Source organism: Canis aureus, chromosome 24 (genome assembly GCF_053574225.1).
Source record: "Canis aureus isolate CA01 chromosome 24, VMU_Caureus_v.1.0, whole genome shotgun sequence".
NCBI classification, from domain to species: Eukaryota; Metazoa; Chordata; class Mammalia; order Carnivora; family Canidae; genus Canis; species Canis aureus.
The window spans coordinates 21,731,582-21,751,015 of record NC_135634.1 but is presented as its reverse complement, the minus strand read 5'-3'; the positions used below and the strand labels follow the sequence as shown (position 1 = coordinate 21,751,015).

General features: G+C 38.3%; 1 long non-coding RNA gene across 2 annotated transcripts in view; it reads right to left on the bottom strand.

Annotated features, from left to right (window-relative positions):
- Nucleotides 1-648: 648 nt before the first annotated feature.
- Nucleotides 649-19,434, bottom strand: part of LOC144295899 (uncharacterized) — a 49,297-nt gene continuing 30,511 nt past the window's right edge. For both annotated transcript variants that reach the window (XR_013363017.1, XR_013363016.1), the window contains exon 7: nucleotides 649-684. This is a non-coding gene — a long non-coding RNA (uncharacterized LOC144295899). The remainder of the gene's footprint in view (nucleotides 685-19,434) is intronic.

The window sequence follows — 19,434 nt, the reverse complement described above, 5'->3', positions numbered from 1 at the left end:
GGGGCCGCGCAGCCCCCTCCGCGGAGCCGCCGCCCGAGCCCCTTCAGCTGCTCCGGGTCCCGCCGGGTCCCGCCGTGCGCGCTGCAGCCCTTAGGGAGCTCGGCGCACTCTCCTGGGCGCGCAGTTGCTGTTAGTGTCCCCGGGAGCCCGAGGGCATCCTCGCCCTCCTGGGTCCTGCTCCACCTCCCTGGAGCCCCTTTCCGCCCGGGAAGGTCGGTGCAGCTCCTGCTCCTCCGGGACGGGGCTCTCCTGTCCTGGGGACACTCGCCCCGGCCTCAGCCCGGCTCCTCGCGGGCCCCTCCCCCTTGGAGGCCTTTGTTTCTCTATTTCTTTTTCCCCGTCTTCCTACCTTGATAGAAGCGCGAACTCTCCTCACTGTAGCATTCCAGCTGGTCTCTCTTTAAATCTCAGGCCGAATTCATAGATTTTCAGGATAATTTGAAGGTTTTCTAGGTAGTTTGGTGGAGACAGGTGATTTGGAGACCCTACTCCTCCGCCATCTTGCTCCTCCCCCCTAATGTCAAAATTTAATGTCAAATGCTAAAGAGTGTTTGAAAGTAGATACAATCACATAATGTTTGTTAGAATATAAATTGACATAAAATTCCTAGTGAGTATATTAGTACTATCAAAATGTTAATTTGCATACCTCGTAATCCATAAATTCAATTCCTGGTAATTTATCTGAAGAATAAGCATAAAGAAATAGATAAAATATATGTATATAAAATAATATTTATGACATCCTTTTTCTAAAAAGTGAAAACTTTGAAACAACCAACTTTTCTGTCAATAGGATTAAGTCATGACACATACAATGAAATATTATGCAGCATTCAAATGCATAAAATAAATCATTATGTATTATTTCAGAGACATGTCCATAATGGCTTTTTGAGAGGTACATGCAAATTAAAGAAAATATGATCCTATTTATGTGTATATTTTTTATTTGCATGAAAAATTATGAAAGACTATTCACTAAATTACAGGGTCTTTTTTACTTTCTCTATTTTGTCCAAAATTTTTCAAAGTAATAAATTGTCAACAGAAAAAAAAATTGCAATGAAATTAATTATTGTTCTTTAAAAATATCACTTCAAATAATTATTTGACAATGAAGATTTTTATGCCACATTATGGAGATTTTTTTAATGTAGCTAAAAATTTATGAACTTTGAAGATAGATAAATAATGCTGCTCCTGATAACAATGAAGATGAAGTTTTGAAGGTCTCAAAGAGAGATCATTTAAAGAAATTTAGAGCAGAGTATAACCTGAAGTCCCTTTAGAAGCCTTAGGTTCCCACAGCAGGAGTCATTAAGTAAGCTTAAAACAAAACGAAGGTGATTAAGATTAAGAGAGTAAAGAAGGGACATGAGGGATCTAGTCTCTTAATGAAGTCTGCCTATATCCTGTAAATTTCTGTGGCATCCTTCTCTAAATAATATAGCTAATTAAGAGTTACATATGTGAGCTAACCAAAAATTTATGGTCCGAACTAATTACTTAAAGTTATTCTGCACTTCTATTAATGCCAGCGCTGATTAAGCAATGGTAAAATCTCTCTTTTCAGGAAGAGGAAAGGTGCCAAGTCCTAGGAAGGTAAGGGTTTCCAGCAGAGGCCAAAAACCACATTTTTGTAATTACTTAGGCACAGGTCCACACTGACCAGATTATTCATTCATAAGTTTGGAAATAATTGTCATGAGGAAACAAAAATCTCATAAGTCAAGTTAACAAAGAGCCAAACTCAATGACATTTATTAAATATGAAAAAGATTTATATAGATGAGAAAGGTGTGCTACTTAGCAAACAGGATGAACTGATAGTGACCCAAAGCAGCTATATTATTTTGAAAATGCATTTGAATTCCTTATACTTTTATATTTTTCAGATAAGGATATGGTTCATGCAAGAGTGCTAGCTCACTTTTACAGGTTTTACAGAGGCAATGTGCAGTGGGAAAAGCACAGATTCGGAATCAGAATCTGCATCCCAATATCCTCTTCTAAAAAACAGGCTAAACATTTCCCTCATAGGCTGCTGTGAGGATTAAATGAGTCAATAAACAGATAGATTACAGAATATTACAAATATTTAGTGACTCTTTCTTTTCTTCCCTTCTTCTGGCCATTCTCATTTCCTTGTTAGGACTTGCAGAATCTTCTCTTCCTGTTGCCATCCCCCCATCCTTCAAAGCCCTGCTCACAATTCATCTCCTACACAAACTTACTTTTCCTTCTCATTTTTTTAACGATTTTATTTATTATTTTTTTTTTAATTTATTTATTTATTTATGATAGTCATCAGAGAGCGAGAGAGAGAGAGAGAGAGAGAGAGAGGCAGAGACACAGGCAGAGGGAGAAGCAGGCTCCATGCACCGGGAGCCCGACGTGGGATTCGATCCCGGGTCTCCAGGATCGCGCCCTGGGCCAAAGGCAGGCGCTAAACCGCTGCGCCACCCAGGGATTCCCTAACGATTTTATTTATTCATGAGAAACACAGAGAGAGAGGCAGAGACACAGGCAGAGGGAGAAGTAGGCTCCCTGCAAGGAGCCCGATGTGGGACTCGATCCCGGGACCCTAGGATCATGACCTGGGTCGAAGGCAGGTGCTCAACCACTGAGCCATCCAGGTGTCCCTTTTCCTTCTCATTTAATGTCTGTACCACATGAGTTACTTGCTTGCTTGCTTGAAGGAGGTGGAAAAATTCTCTGGTTTGATTAACAAATTATATAATGAGTTCCAATTTTGTTGCCAGGCATGGCCTTCTCTCTTCAACTAGATTAGAAGTTGCCCATACTCTGGAACATCATCTTAAGCTTCTTGCTCCCCCCACAGCACCCAGCATAATTACATTTAATAATGAATTACAGGCTTATATTGTTTGAGAGATTTTATGTAAGGTACCCAAAATATTTGGGTAAATATTTTATTTATTTGGGGGGAGGTAAATATTTTAAAGGCGATTCGGTACATCAATATTGCCAATGCCAGTCACAAGCACTATAGCTATATGGATAGTCTGTGAAAGAAGGAAGGAGACAGTTTTTAATCTGTTCTCATGAAATGATATCCACATCATTATCATCCAACATTCTTTTTTCAATATGATTAAATGTTTCTCAAAACATCTCCTATGTTTCTGAGGTTTAAACTTCAGTTCCATGAAGTTTACACAAAAGCTCAGTATATTAACACTTCTTTCAGGTGATATGTTGGATAAAATATTTTGTATGACTGAAGAACCAATGTATCTGTTCAGAACACATATTATAAACGTTAACTTAAAAAATATAAACAGTTGGGATGTCTGGGTGGCTCAGAAGTTGAGCATCTGCCTTCAGTTCAGGGTGTGATCCTGGAGTCCTGGGATCGAGTCCCAGATTGGGCTCCCCTTGGGGAGCCTGCTTCTGCCTCTGCCATGTCTCTGCCTCTCTCTGTGTGTCTCTTATGAATGGATAAAATATTTAAATATATAACTATATAACTAAACTATATAACTATATATATATATATTTATATATATAGTTGATCGAGGATAACCTGATTTTAAAAAGCTATCTTGGGATTGTACCAATGTTTTAATAACCATTTAATAACCATTTTATAACAGTAATATCTTATGGAAAAACGGGTTTTTTTACTAGCAGTAGAAAATTTTCAAATTTACTCTTCATTATCTAGGTATTTAATTTTTAACGAATGATTGAGTAGATACCACCAAAGACCACACCAGAAAATTTAATATTGACTACTCTTAGGTAGCAGAATACAGAAATATAAGCATTCAGCCACTTCAAATAAATGATTGAGTGATTTTTTTTCTGTACATTAAGTGATGGGGATAATTTCTGAAAGCAAGATCTGGGACAATGGACAACAGCAAATTCTGGCAGAGGGCTAAAGAGCTGAGACCAGGTTGAAGTGGAAGAATAAATTAGAAAAGTATTTTCAAATCCAGTTGCCATTAATCAGTTCATCATTTACATTAAAAAAAAAAAGTGTGTAGAGGGAGTGAGTAGTCAGAAATCAGATTAGCTCTACTTGAAAGAACATAATAGTTACCTAGAGTATTTGGGAGAGTGGCGAGACTCAGACAATGGAGTTGGGAAGCATTTGGTAATCAGGAAGGAATGCTTAAAAATACATATATATAAACATAACAGGAGTTTAAATGAAAAAACCTATACTTGGCATCAAAGGAAGTAAGGTCAAGACCTAGCTCTGGCCAAAGCTCGTTTCTTTATCTGTAAAATGAAGGAAATAATATCTGCAGCACTGAATTGAGAGAAGTAAGAAAAAACCTTCTAAACTGTCTATATACAGTATCGCTTTGAGTTTCTAAGTTTTCTGCAGGCTCCTATCTATTCTTTCTGCCCCCTTCTTCCCTTCCCGGAGGATGAGTCAGGATTAAGGGCAAGGGTATTTTATTGGCTCTAGGTGCTAAGGAACCTAGAGGTGGAACTTTCCCTAAAAGAAGCTGAAGGACCAAAGCTGGATCAACAAAGAGTATAGTAAAATAATTACCTTGGCTAATGGGAATACCATAAGTCCAGTTAAGCTAAATTTTCATTAGCTTTTTATGCAGCCAAATCAACTTGATAGCTTATATTGAACTTGCATTCATATACAATTGTAAAGACTTTACTTTTTCTAAAAATCATTAATCCTTATTCTATACTTGTGTTGCTGGTATTTGAAACCAGTGTGCAACATTTTTACTCCTGTTAAATTGTATACTGTTGACTGCACCCGTGGGGTCCAGTCAGCTAAGATCTGGCATCTTAAGTATTAGCCTAACCTCCTAGATTTGCATCATCCATGACAGGCAGCATCTACCCTGAAGAAGCTTTGAAATCAAATAAATTAAAGTGGCAAACTAAGTTTGATAAATACTCTATCCTGAATAAACCCTCTTGAAGATTTACAACACACATTTTCATACTGGAGTTCTGATAGCCTATAGTAAAGAACTCTGGTAAACTGCATTTAATCTTGTATTTCCCAATTTTTTTATTGACCATGGAACTCACCTTAGGAAATTTTGGTATTAATAAGGAATGGGATACTATGTTGCCAGTAAGTAGAATGAGGCACATCTATTTGAACCGACATACAAATATCTTCAAAACATATTAAGTGAAAAAAAAAACAAATCTAAAACAATTAGTATAATCTAACTTCACCCTAAACAATGAATAAATAAATATACTACCCTAAACAAGGAATAAATAAATATACTACCTACGTGTGTATGTGTACATGAACACGTAAGCAATATATAGAAAGGACTGGAACAATAAATACCTTACTGCTTTCAATAGTTACACATAGAAATAGGTATAAAACCTAATGCAATGATGATAGAGGCTTTTATATTTTACTGTATGTATCTCATATTGTCTCAACTCTTTACATTGAGAATGTATGATAAATCATTTCTAATAGATACTTTTTAAAATTATTACAGTACTGTAGGGTGAAATGAGCTAATGTTTTAGTCAGTGGTCATATACAACTACATTTTTACATTGTAACTGCCCAGATAGAATTACAGAAACAAATAAACATCAACCTGTCCTTTCAGAAAAATCAAATTAAAAAATGTGCTATCTCTTCAGATTCTGAAAATCAGTAAAACAAGGCTTTGTAAGATGAGTTGAACAGACTTGAACTTCGGTAAGAAATGTCTCCCATATGGTTTATTCAGATAAAAGTGTGGGTATTATGTAGTGTAATTCCTACAATCTGTCTTGACTGACATGATGTTAAGGTAAACAGAGAACCAACCTCAAAAAAATCTAAGAGATTAAAATAAGAGGGCATCATAGAGAAGCACAAAGAACTGACTTTGGTGTTGGATAGTTCTGGGTTCAAATCCAGACTTCTCCACTTTTTTAAAGCCTCAAGTCACCTCATCTGTAAAATAACATTATTTAAGGCTTTTTTTTTAAGATTTTATTTATTTATTCATGAGAGACACACACACACACACAGAGGCAGAGACACAGGCAGAGGGAGAAGCAGGCTCCATGCAGGGAGCCCGACATGGGACTCGATCCCTTGTCTCTAGGATCACACCCTGGGCTGAAGGCGGTGCTAAACCGCTGAGCCACCCAGGCTGCCCCACATTATTTAAGACTTAACCAGAGTGGCTCACCGGTTGAGCGTCTGTCTTCGGCTCAGGATGTGATCCCAGGGTTCTGGGATTGAATCCCACATCAGGCTCCCTGTAAGGAGTCTGCTTCTCCCTCTGCCTCTGTCTCTGCCTCTCTCTTTCTGTGTCTCTCGTGAATAAATAAATAAAACTTAAAAAAAAAAAAAAAGACTTAACTGAAAACTCTTGAGTAATATATCTCAATTTACACTTAACATGTTCCGCTACAACAACCTCCTATACTGCTTTAGGGAAAAGGCTAGAAGTCTGAGAAGAATTAGAGCTCCACCAGAAATGAAACCAAAAGGGAGGCTTGGAATCCAGGAAAAGTCATTTCAGTTTCCTTGTAAACAAGTATTAATACTGACAACTCAGTGTTTACTACTGAGCATGAGTGGAAGAGATCCTGACAGAGGAACTCATAGCTGTGCTCTGTGGCCCTGGTTTGTCACCACTGAATCCTTACACGGGTAGCTGAGCTGTTTGGGCCCCAGAAATACTAATCACAGTTCCAGTGAACTTAGAGCCAAAGATTTCAGATCCATAGCAGCTACACCATGTGTTGAAGAATTCTTAATAGATACACATAACATCTTTCACAGGCCTTTACAAACATAATGAGGTGAGTTACTACACAAGAAAGATGAGAAAGAATCTAAGAGGAGAAAGGGACTGAAGTTATGAAAGACCTAAGGCAAGGGATAGCAAGAGGTAATTCCAAGTGGTCACAGATTTGTGGTTTAAAGGAGTACCGGCCAAAAATTATAAGGACAAAATTAAGATTTCAGGAACATGAATAAGAATAAAGTTTTAATTACTAATTTTAGGAAGCAATGGATTCATCTTATTTAGCATTCAACTAAAAGGGTGATATGTTTAAAAGAGACAGGTTTGACCTTTTTGTGATTTTTATCAGCCCCTGGAATCCTACTGTAAACTCCTTTAAAATGTAACCTTATGGAACTAAAGAAGAGTATCACTTCAAGGTTTTTCAGTAAACTGCACATAATTTCTCTTCATAAGGACAAGGGGCCTGGGCAACTTGTGTTCTAAGCTGTGGAGGTAGAGCGTGCCAGGGAGACAAAATGGTATCAGGATAAGCCCTTCATAATCAGCCTCCATACATGCTTGCTTCTTGGGATGAAGAGCTACAAATCAACACCATCGATTTTAGGAAGGCAACTGGGGGTATATATCACTCTCGTGGAGCATTTTCCATAGGAAATGTTTAAGCTATTTAGTCCCTCTTATATACACTCTACCACCTGTCATCTACACCAGAGCTGCTCAGGGGAAATATTTTGCCATCTCCTCATCTCCCCACGGAAGAATTTTTCCCAAGCTTCTATCATTTATTTTCTCTGCCATTGGTAAATTTGGAAAATATATCTGATCTACAGCTGAGCTCCACTCTTTTCCTTCTTTCAGAGGGAGCCTATTCTTATTTTCCCTGCCTTCCTACTTACTAGTACTTCCCTGACTGAGTACTTACCCTAAGTACTTGGTACTTAGTATTTCTCCAACAGAGACATCAGCCCTGTCCAGACTTCCAGGGTCCAGGTGGGTAAATCAGGCTAATCCTCATGTTCAGTTGGGAGAAACACTTGGCTCCCTATTATCCATATCCTCTAACCTGACCTTTATTTGAAATAGAGAGGATTTTTTTAGACTTCACACATTTTTTAAAATATTTATCAAATTGTTGGGAAGCTGGGTGGATGAGATGGGTGCCCTGACTGGAAACCCTTCAGAAACTCTAAAAAGAGTGCCCAAATATGATGAATTTATTTTAACCGTAGCCCAAATACCATATGATTCAAAGAGTCTTAACCTAATGTCTTTGGGTAGGCCCCAAGAGGTCCATGGACTCTGTGAAAATTTATAGAAATCTTTGCATGTTAATTGTACTCTTCTCTCCCTAAGAAAGGTTAAGAAACATCTACCTAATTATTGAGAGCAATAAAAACTTATAAAGAAATCTCAATGCCAGGTACTTCCAGCAAACCTATAATTTTAGATTATCTTCACTGCTTCAAAGCTCCAAATATATATAAAATAAAATGACTCTAGTGGGAGTGAATGGGTGACGGGCACTGGGTGTTATTCTGTATGTTAGTAAATTGAACACCAATAAAAAATAAATTAAAAAAAAAATAAAAAAAAAATAAAATGACTCTATTTTCACCATTAATGAATAGAAGGCTTAGCTAAATATCTCATACAAGAATGTCTCTATTATTTACATCAATCCTATACCGGTCAGTTTGTGTTTTTATTTTTGTTTTTTGCTTTTTCTTTTTTTTTTTAATTTTTATTTATTTATGATAGTCACACACACAGAGAGAGAGAGGCAGAGACACAGGCAGAGGGAGAAGCAGGCTCCATGCACCGGGAGCCCGATGTGGGATTCGCTCCCGGTTCTCCAGGATCGCGCCCTGGGCCAAAGGAGGCGCCAAACCGCTGCGCCACCCAGGGATCCCTGTTTTTTGCCTTTTCTGATAGCTCCCTAGTCAATTCATTACCATCCTCAGGATAAATAAAATAAGGAATTTTTCCATACGTTTTCAAAATTTGTTGAGTTTTGTTTGTTTGTATCATGAGGAAAAGCCAAATATTGAACAGTTGGCTACAAACTAAAAATTTACCAGTAGGCATAGAGAGTAAAGGGCTCCAAATTCCACAGAATCTTTAATTCTGGGAAACAATACACACGCACACAGAGACAAATGCAAAAAAAAAAAAAAAAATACAAAAAGTGTTTTGTTAAAAAAAAGAACTGCAGGCTTATACCATGAGCACATCTAGATTCTGCAGTTGAGAAATTAATGTAAAATTTTACCTCAAACCAGAACTGATAGAAATGAAGCCCTCAAAAGCACTTGAGATTCCCACATTGAAAACAAACAGCTGGTTGGGATGCCTGGGTGGCTCAGCAGTTGAGTATCTGCCTTTGGCTCAGGGCGTTATCCTGGAATTCCATGATAGAATCTGCAACAGGCTCCCGATGGGAACCTGCTTCTCCCTCTGCCTCTCTCTCTGTGTCTCTCATGAATAAATAAATAAATCTTTAAAAAAAATAAAAACAAACAACTGAAAATGAGCCAAACATTTAAAAATTACGAATTTTACTAAGAAACAATCTACTCTAAGGGGAGTCAGCAGATGTGACCACAGGAAAATGAAAACCTCCAAAAATCCAAGATATTAGAACTACCTGACAGACTATACAATCAGCATGTTAGAAGTTATTAAAGTATAATAATAGCTAATATTTATTTAGTGCTTGATTTGTAAAATTATAAGCAGCTTGGATAGATTTGAATAAACACTAAAATTCAGCACAGAAAAATTAAATTATAAAAAGTGTGAAAAGAGTTTAATAATTGTATAGACTTGAAAGACATACATATATATGTATATATATATAAAGAGAGACAAAGACAGAGATCTTTTTAACTCAGTTTCAGAAGTAAAGGACTCAGGATTCAAGAAAAACATAAGTCCTCAGATTTAAAGGGTTCTCCAAGTACAGAACAGGATAAATAAAAGTAAACCTACACTTAGAAAAATGGTAGTGAAACTGCAGTACATCATAGAGAAAATCTTAAAAGTAACAAAAACAAAGAGTGAAAGACAGATTACCTGCACAGCTATAACATTTAGTTCCCAATAGCAAAATTCATAATGTCTTCAAAGTCCTAAAATTCTAAATCCAGCTCAGCTTTCATTGAAGAGTGACAGTGCAATGATAAACATTTTCAGAAAAACAAAGTTGAAAAAAATTATCATTTGCAGATCTTTATGGAAAGAATTGAAAGATTCTAAATCCAGCTCAGCTTTCATTGAAGAGTGACAGTGCAATGATAAACATTTTCAGAAAAACAAAGTTGAAAAAAATTATCATTTGCAGATCTTTATGGAAAGAATTGAAAGATGAAGAAAATTGGGCCAAGAAGGAAGGAATAAGCGAAGGAAAAGTGAGCCATATCATCAGTAAACATTAGGTAAATATACTAAGTATATTCTTTAAAAATAAAATAAAATAAACAACATTAAGGGAGGATTACAATTGAGGTAGTTCTAAAATACTGAAGCAGGGGAACAATGTTAAAAATGGAATGGGGGGCAGCCCAGGTGGCTCAGCAGTTTGGCGCCGCCTTTGGCCTGGGGAGTGATCCTGGAGACCTGGGATCCAGTCCCACGTCGGGCTCCCTGCATGGAGCCTGCTTCTCCCTCTGCCTGTGTCTCTGCCTCTCTCTGTGTCATAAATAAATAAATAAATAAATAAATAAATAAATAAATAAATAAATAAAATGGGGAAAGTAGAATTAAAACATAAGTTTTTGAGAAAGGTAGAGATATCACTTTAGTCTTTGTTAAGTCAATCATGTATGTTAAATTTTAAAGGTTACCACAAAAATAGAAACAAAATATATAGTATCAAAACAGTAATAGGGAGAAGAAGGAATAGAGAAGGAAGGAAGGAAAAATAAAAACATCCAAAATAAGGGAATAGCAAAATAAAGACAAATGGAATGTATAACGAATAAAATCATATACTTTAATAATCGTAATAAATATGAATAGATAAACTTGATAGTTCATAGTAGGAAATTTTTATATTAAATTTTTCAAATCAACAGTAAGCTAAAAGAGATATATTGAAAACATATGAATACAGAAAAGCGAAAATAAATTAATAGAAAAGGTACACTACTGCTTCTCCAATAAATCACCAAAGGCTAAAGATTGTAGATGATACTGGTGCTTAGAACAGGCAGAGAGGACAAGTATAGGGATGCGAACTGGTCTTGGACACCAAGCTGGGCCATCTGGTCAAAGACATGATGAAGTTCCTGTACGTGATCTCTTTTCCTTCGTTGACTTTCCTTATGGGGCCATTTCTTGACAATTAGATACTAAAAATGGCAGTCTTTCAGTCTTTCACATAAAAGTGGTTAATAGGAACCATAATGACTCATGACCTACTGATTTAGATGGCAAATGCCCCAAGGAAGTAGTAACTGCCATTCATGGTATCATCTAGGCAAGGCAACCATTATCTGAGGGAAGACTACTGGGGAAAAATTCAGCAAACCCTATTCTCTCCTTGCAAGATGGCTGGGCACTGTGACTCTGTGCTTGTGCATCTGATCCCTTCTTTCTTTTGTGGCAATGTCTCTGTTCCTCCGCCCGACAGGCTGCATTTGATCAATGGTATATGGCTGCCACCCTGGGTAACTTGGCTAAAGCCACTCTGACCTCTGGAAGATTAGTCTTCTGATTAGCAGTTTCCTGATCCATATTTATTGTCATTGCAGAGAACTCAGAATTCTGCTGTGATCTAGCCCATGTTTTTTATATCAGCAAAATAAAGTGAATTAAATATAAGGATGAAAAGATTAGATATACCAAGAAAATGTTAAACAACATAGACTGTTGGACAAAAAAAAAAAGGATAGGAAAGATCTAAAAAAAGGAAAATTTCACCAAGGAGATATAACAATCCTGAACCTATGTGCATCTAAGTTGTAGCTTCAACTTTTTCAAAGCAAAAATTGACAGAATTACAAAAAAGAAATTGACAAATCTAAAGTCTCATAGAAATTTTATATACCTCCCTTAGCAACACATAATATAAGAAGTCAATGAAGTCTATGATATAAAAGAACTGAAAAACATTAAACTAGCAACCCCTAAAAAAACCCTTATGGAAAATATACTAAGTTCTCTCTCTCCTTGCCATACAAAGAATTGTCCTGAGAGACTTCACAAGGACTATTCAAGTGAGGCCAGTTTCTCCTTGTGCCTTAGAAAAAGTCAGGACTAGAAATGCTGTTGGGGGTTTAGGAAACAACCCTAAACGGAATGCTGAGAGCCCAGCTCAACACTAAAGAGAAAGAACAGTGACCCCAGGACTTTAGAAGGAGGTTCTCAGTCTAGCATCCACAGACTCCAGGGAACTAAGCTTCCAAACTCACTGGAGCAGCAGCTTACAGGTGAAAGCCATAGGTCTCAGGTTGACCAGTCATATGTGGTAGAAGTTGACTAGGCCATAGTGGGTGATTTGGAGACTCAAGCTAAACACTGATTGGTCATCTGAATGGAGCAGACACTTCTGGGAACGGAGAGCTTACAAGTTCTATAAATCAGAGGGAATGTTCCCATCCCATTTCTTTTCCCCAACCAGGCTTACCGGGAACAGCAGACTTTGACAAGGTGAAGAATTTAGTTCTTAACACACCATAGCCTCCCTCTTTCCTGGTTCAGCCCAACCAACCTCCTAAAATACTTCACTTTACAGCCAGAAAGAGGCCGACATGCTTTTAGAACAGTCTCTAAACAGATACTGAAATTAATAACTCAGTGGGTTCATTCTGCCATTAAGGATCCCAAGGATATGGGAAAGTAAATAGGTTTTCAGACAGGAAGTAGGTAAGAATAAAGTTTGGAGGCCCTCCTCCTACACACACAAGCTGTACGTTTCCAAATGCAGGTTACAGGAAATGAGAGCAGAGAGAGATTAAATGTCTGATTTAGTCAGTGAGCTTCATAGCCAAGATTAGAACTCCAGGCTTCCTCTGTGTCACACTGTTGCCATATTTCCTGTTTTCCACTCTGGCTAATCACTACATGATATTTGAAAACCAGTCACCAGGCTAAAGAATGTAAAGGCTTCAGGTAATTAAGGATGTTGTTGATAAAGAGCCAAGAGAATGCAATCTATATGTAAAATATTTTCCCATATGTATAATAAAAAATGTGAACTCCAGCTATTAGGATTAATATCCTCCTTCACTTTGCATTTGGCTATTAGGTTCATCAAAACTAGAAATTTGAAGAGTGAGGCATGCCAAAGTCTCTCCTGTTCACTTTTGGTTTTAGTTTTTCAACAAAACTTACTGCCTGAAATACAAGAAATGAATCAATCAACCAATAAAACAATCTAGAACCCATATATTTTCGCCAGTCTTAAAATACATATTTATTATGTTTTTGATAACAGGTAATGGAAATAATATACCTTTTGTAAGAACTAAGGCATTCAATTCTTCCTGGAAAGAAACTAAAGACACATTTGAAGCAGATGGCTTGTTCTGCTATATTCATTTGTTATATGTTCATTACTGCTATTTGTTCATTTTTATACTTTACACCAGAGATTGGTAAACCTTTTCTATAAAGGGCCAGATAGTAAATATTTTCAGCTTTATGAGCCATATAATCTTGGTTGCAATTACTTACCTCTGCCACTGCAACAAGAAAGCAGTCATGGATGGTATGTAAACAAACGAGCATGACTAGCTTTGGCCACGGGCTGGGCTGTAGCCTGCCGGTTTTCTGCTCTCCAGTACAAACCATATTGTGTGGCAGGACAGGATAGTTTGCCAAGTGAACTATATAGGGTAGACCAGTTGACTGGCATTTTTGTATGCAATAAAACTTACTTAATCTTTTCTCTTTATAACTTATTTAAACGTCTTATTTCACCAACAAGAGTATAAGCTTTTTTGATGATAGACAGAAATTTATTAATTTATTATTCTCCCTGGACTTCACACAGATGACATTTGCCAGAGGAAAGAGCATGGGTTTCACTGTCAAAACGATCCAAATTCAAACTCTGGTCCTGTCATTGATTAGGTGTATGACCCTGGATGGGTTATGGACTCTCAGCCTCCATTTCTTCATCTGTGAAACTGGGGATAATACCTACTTTATACTGACAATGCAAATAACATGTAAAGGAAATAATATAGCTTCTGTAGGAACTAAGGCATTTAAGTCTTCTTGTAAAGGGTTAAAGACATTCATGATAGCCCATGGCTTATTCAATGTAAAGCACATAATAACTGATGAGTCTGACTCCAGGTCAAAATCCTATGTGTGATCTTTCAGGCCTGACTATGGGTCATTAACAAGGCTCTGCCTGGCAGGCCTCATGGGGTGAAGCTGTTCTTCCTACATCAGAACAAGATAGTTTACAAATAGAGTATCTGTATTTTCATAGGATATACTAATTTTCTAGACTCACTTTAAAAATCAGACTTTTCTTTTATAAGTGCCTATGCTAAAATGGCCTCGTCACAGACCATTGAGTTCAAAGACTCAATCAATGCACAGCCTTATATTTTTCTCCACAAAGCTCTTTTGAGGATGATGATTGAGAATGAATACCAGTATCTGGTCATGGGGGTGGAGGTGCTCAGGAGTGGCAGTACCAGCTCCCCTGTCTCCCTTCAGCTTAAGGTATGTTACTACACATGGTGGTGGTATTTATTCCCACTCACACCCACACAAACCACTTGTTTGCATCCTGAGATGATGTAATGGCTACTGCTTGTCATTTTTTGTGTGACCTACTTATTCAACATGAGCTTGAAGGGCTAATACAGACTTAAAACCAATTTATTTGGGGTGTAGCTGTTTATCAACCCAGTGTTAGAGGAAGGCTTGTTCTATGGTAATTACTGTGGTTTACAGGATGTCTCAAGTGTATTGTACAGAATTTACAACCCCAGTATTACAGGCTAGGAAGCAAACAATGGGTGACGAAGGCAATGTTCCAGGCTCTATTGGTTTGTTTGTTGCTTATTAAGATGAAAAGGCATTATGTAGTCAGTATTTCAATAAAAACAAAAGAGGTGCCTTTCAATATCCAAACATTAAAGGTCACAGAGCCAAGATAAGAGGTCACACTACCAAGAAGCAAAAGGAAAGACTTAAAAGGATTGATCAATGAGAACACTGCTGTGGTTTCATTTTTCTCCTAGACATTATAGAGGAGATAAAGTGAAATCTGAGAAAACAGAATCTCCCAGTGCCTATGGGAGAGGATACAACATACTATATAATATCAAAGAGACAATCGTATTGCAATTTGTGAACAGTCAGGGGAAGCAAACTTGTTTTGGTTCTGCCAAGATTACAGAGCACACAGAAAGTGATAAAAAGTCTAAGGGTAAGCAATGAACACCTAAGGAAAAATAAAACTTCGAAGGATTTCTTCTTTATAGATAATCAATTTGGGGATCACTCTCACTGTAGCTGAATTCCCTGAACACATTTATTCACAACTACTCAGAATGCTTCCCGCCCACCATCCCTACCAAACAAGCCCTCAGCAGTGGCTGAAAAGGAGGTAATTCCATACGTGCCAGGGTGGTGGGTAATTAATGAGGTAAATCAGCTTGAGGAAAGATGTACAATGCATTCTACATCAAATATAAATGATTTTGAGAATATCCATGCGCTGTTCGCTTTTGCTAGCTCTAAGTTGAGAGCTTCCAATCTGTATCTAAATATTGCTTCTGTCAGAGATCTCCTCACTGATACCAACACTACGAGTTTTTGAATGCCCTGGCACTTCTATTCACCTCGTTTCATCCCCATCCCAATTGCTCAAGGTAGATTTTATTTCCATTTAAAAAATGAGGAAAGTGAGCCTCTGAGAGATTTGGAAAGTGACCGAAGACAAAGAAGTAGTAACTTATAGAATCAGGATTCAAGCCTCAGGCTACTGATGCCAAAGGATCAGGCAAAAGGCTATGATTCAGAGCTCTCCTCCACCATATACACTACAGGCCTGAGCAGGGGGTTCTGTTGACAGCCTGTCTGCCCCCCACTGGACAACCATGTGACCTTTAGGAGCTATGGAACCCCTCTAGGCCCCAGTGGTCCCATTCATCCAATGAGCGATATTAACAGTCCCCCTCTTTCAGAAGCATTGTGGAGATTAAGGAATTCATGTGACCTGCTTAGCTCAGTACTTGGAGTTGTGTGTGCTCAATAAATGACTTCTGCACTCATTACTCCCACAGGGCCTTTTTCTAAACTCTCTGCTTGTAAGAGGCCTGGAGTCATGGTGCTCAGATTTTAAGAAGTGCTCAATAATAACTGACACCTTCTAGAAAAGAGTTTGAGTATGAGCTTGTTTCCAATGCAATGACACTTTCTACTCCTTGCTCTTGCTGGGACCCTACAGAGATATGCTCTCCTCAGGGGCCAGCCTCGCATGTAGATGAATGTCTTTAGTACATGTGCTGTCGAAGGGAGCACAGATGAATGTCTTTAGTTCTATCGAGATCACCCAACCCTGTGAAAGTTAGTCTTCCACCTATTTTGACCCCTGAAATCCATATATAAGGAAAAGCCCTTCATCCCTTACTTGGAGATTATGCCTAAATTAAAAGTTCCCTTTCTGTATAGGCCTTATGACCTAGCACTCTGAACATAGATGATCCTTTCTTTCTTTCTAAAAGTAGTCTCAGTACCATCAGAGCAAATGAAGGGTAGAAGCCCAAGCCCAAGCCCAAGGGCAGGGGGCACAGCAGGGGGGAGTATAAATTGTATGCTGTCATTCTTATCAATCTGAATATTTAGACCAAGACGGTAGTATCTCTCTTCCCAATTGCTCCTTCTAAGTGTAAGTATGGTGGGAAAAGGTCCTAAGCTTCCCTTTGTCATGGTTAACCCCATATGAACATAAGGAGAATCAGCTGTGTCTGGTCTTATGCAAGAGCTCAGAAGAGAGACTGACAATTCCATGCAGATGGTACAAGGAAAAGACCTTCTTTTGGTAAAAGACCCAGGATGTTCTCCAGGCCAACCCTGAAGGTCTCAGCTGATAAACCATTATTGATAAAAGCAGGGACTAAATGCAGAAAGAATATGAGGCTGACAGGATGGAGTGAGCTGGCCAGGACAGGCAAAGCAGGGTGAGGTGACTAGGGACAGAGAAAACAAGGACAAAAGGAAACGGGAGAGAGAGAATGCTGAGACCCAATGAACTCTGCACCATTAGACTGTCAATATAATACCAATCCATGTGAGGATGCAAGATTTACATGTATCTCAAGCTCCTCTCTGTGAAACATTTAACAGGACACCTTGGTAAGTTCTGAAGAAGCTCCTCATAAAAATAGCTCCACTACAGAGTCATTTCCCTACAAAAACCAAGAGAATTGGAGACTAGTGATGAACAGTTTAAAGAGTTTTAGGAAGCAGGGGTACCTGAATGCCTCAGTTGGTTAAAGTGTCCAACTCTTGATTTCAGCTCAGGTCATGAGATTAAGCCCCACATCAGGCTCTGTGCTGGGCATGGAGCCTGCTTAAGATTCTCTCTCTCCTTCTCCCTCTGCCTGTCCCCACTACGCACTCTCTCAAAAAAAAAAAAAAAAATTAGGAACCAAGACAATTGAAGGAAATATTAGTATTCTTCATAATAGCTTTTAAGAAGTGTTTTACCTAGTGGTACAACGCTAAATACCACCTGGACAGGGACAATGAGGCTTAAATTTTTTGAGAAGATATTGTTCTCTATCATATACACAGTGTAGTTGTTCCTTGTATCTACTTTTTTTATTTTTGCTGTGAAGAAATGGACCCTACATAGATAAAGGAATGTCCAGTGTTAAATGACAGGAAAAATTAATAATTCTGGTGCATTCACAGGTACAGTGCAAATTTAATTACCAGACCCTGGAACAGTACCACCTCTAATTGTAGCTACTTCCTTTTGTTCCTTTACTGCTGCCCCCTTGCCCTGACCTTCACCAATTTTTTTCCCACAGTAAAGATCGCAAAAAACAGCTGCTCCAGAATTAGAAACCCTCTATCCTACTAATTAGATCTACTTTGCTACTGGCTAAGAAGAACACATGGGATACCAAGGTTTATCTTTTAATAAAAAGTACATTTAAATTCATTGTTTCTTCAGATTTTAATAATATTCCTTGAGATGGCTTTCATTAAATAAACCATATTGAGAATCACTGATAGACTATATATTTGTTGGATATTTTTCTAAATTTCTTCTTCTGAAGGAAATTTTTTAAGAGGAACATTGTTATAGTTCTACAATCCCTTATCCACAATTCCAAAACCCAAAAAGCTCTGAAAATGGAAAGTGTTCTATAACACAGTTGGCAGCAAAAACTGACCTGCCCTGAATTCATTTGAAGTCAGAAACTGACCTGAACTGGCATAAGCTTATTTACAGTTTTCATTTATCCTACAATGTATTGCAAATGTAAACACACTTTTCTGCAGAACTATTAATGGGCTTTATTACATAGAGCTGCCCTAGATCCCGTTTTACATGGTACATTACTATTCTAAAATCTGAGAACATCTGAATTCTGATACGCATCTGGCCTCACAAGCTTCAGATGAGAATTCACGGCTCCATAAATATTTGTTAAATAATAAACAAATGAACTAAGGACTTCATGAGTGCATGTTTTACTATGCTAATCCCAGGTCAGCTTTTGAGCAACAGCTCTGATTTCCTTTGTCATCTCACTAGACCTTCATCTAAACAGAGAGGAGCTCTAAGTCTTTGGCATTGCTCACAGCTTCAAGGTTTCTTTTGTCTTATACAGTGATAAATGGAAATTGAGTCCTGGGCCTCCACTGGATCGTTATACCACTTCATCCACTTAACCATCAGTCCTCTGCTCATCTACCAGATATTTATGAAGTGTTACCACAAGCCACTATATTAGTAAAAGAAATACAAAGATGAGGGATCCCTGGGTGGCTCAGCGGTTTAGTGCCTGCCTTCGGCCCAGGGCGTGATCCTGGAGTCCCGGGATCAACTCCGGCATGGGGCTCCCTGCAATGGAGCCTGTTTCTCCCTCTGCCTGTGTCTCTGCCTCTCTCTCTGTGTGTCTCTCATAAATAAATAAATAATCCTAAAAAAAAAAGAAAGAAAGAAATACAAAGATGAATGAAACATAGTTTACACTCTAAAAACCCCTATCTGTATACAGAGAACAGAATGGGGGTTGCCAGAGGTCATGAGAGACAGAGAGTGGCAGAGACACAGGCAGAGGGAGAAGTAGGCTCCCTGTGGGGAACCCCATGTGGGACTCCATCCCAGGACCCAGGATCACACCCTGAGCTGAAGGCAGATGCTCAACCACTGAGCCACCCAGGGGTCCTGAGAAATGGTTTTCTACAGAGAAGTCATAGCATGGGCAAAGGCACAGAGTATGGAAATAGTTTGGCATGTAGAGCTAGAGTCTACTTTGACTGCAGTTCAAGATGCATGTGGAAATAGAACATAATAAAAGTTGAAGAGAACAAGATCATGAAAGGACTATGTTTCAAGCTAAGGAGTGTATACATTTTCCTCTAGGCAATGAGGAACACTTGAAGGATTTTTTTTTTCTTTTTTTTAAGTAGACTCCATGCCCAGCTTGAACCCATGATCCTGATATCAACGACCTGTCCTGAGGGGCACCTGGGTGGCTCAATCAGTGAAGCA